Here is a 1,063-nt window from a genome sequence, read left to right as displayed (position 1 = left end):
CCGTGCGCGAAATATGCGTGTTAGTCTGTATTGACCGTCCTGTACAGACAAGTGCAAACTTTGCACGAGCCCAGATTGAGCCAGTTGCCTCTTGTGCATAAATGGCATAAGAGTGCTGTAAATTGTGCTGCGCTTTCCCAGCGAAATTAGGTCTGCTTTTTAGATCACATGGGGAACAGACATGTTTTGCTGCTACAGGCACTCAGTGTAAACGGGTTACCATACTACCAAACCCACCGTTGCAATGCGAAGTCAGCAGCGGAGTTCTGACTGACATTTTTTTACGTAGTACCTGTTCCTCGCATGCAGTGCGCTCTGCGACTTGAACCACACGTCTTTAGAAGGCAGTAGCGTCAGAACTGTACGATTAGAACTATGGCTGGTCTGAAAAGAAAACAAGCGCTCACACATAGCAGACCAGAACGTAGAACGAGGAAAAAAAGTGGCCAAGCACTTGAAATCAACGCAGATAAAAGGCGAGCAGCCGTACGCAAAGAAGTCACGAGATGACGAGATAGGCCGGCTAAGGTCGCGACTAACCGGCAGCCGGCGACAAGGAAGCCGCAGAATAGTCAAGGTGGATGGCATAAAAGCCGCTGGCCGCTACTGTTAGGGAACGCGAGCACACATATCATTTTGTTAAAAAAAAGCGGTTCTTTCCAACCAAATGTACGCAGACAAAATATGTTAATTGAGTAATTAAAATATATTTAAAATCGTTACTAACTAACAAATATGTAGCCACTGATTTTTCTTATATTTGTGTTTGTCCGCACACTTTATTTTGACGGTGGTAGCTGACGTGCGCCTTGAAACGAGAACATTCCAACCGTCCGTTTGAGTGCAGCGTTTTTCATATCCATTCCCGAATAGAAATATTAAAGCATAGGAAAACAAAAATATCGACCACACCCTTCGTTGTAACAGGGAAGAAAACTGAACTAGTCAACGAAGTACAGAAGACAAAGACATACGATCATTGCCTTCGTCTTTTCCGTATTGTTCCCACGAGGGTGCGCTGCTGATGTTCTGCGGTGGGCGTACGCCATTGGCGTCTTCATTT

The sequence above is a fragment of the Amblyomma americanum genome, chromosome 3 (genome assembly GCF_052857255.1).
Source record: "Amblyomma americanum isolate KBUSLIRL-KWMA chromosome 3, ASM5285725v1, whole genome shotgun sequence".
Lineage (NCBI taxonomy): Eukaryota > Metazoa > Arthropoda > Arachnida > Ixodida > Ixodidae > Amblyomma > Amblyomma americanum.
Note: the sequence above shows the minus strand (reverse complement) of the source record.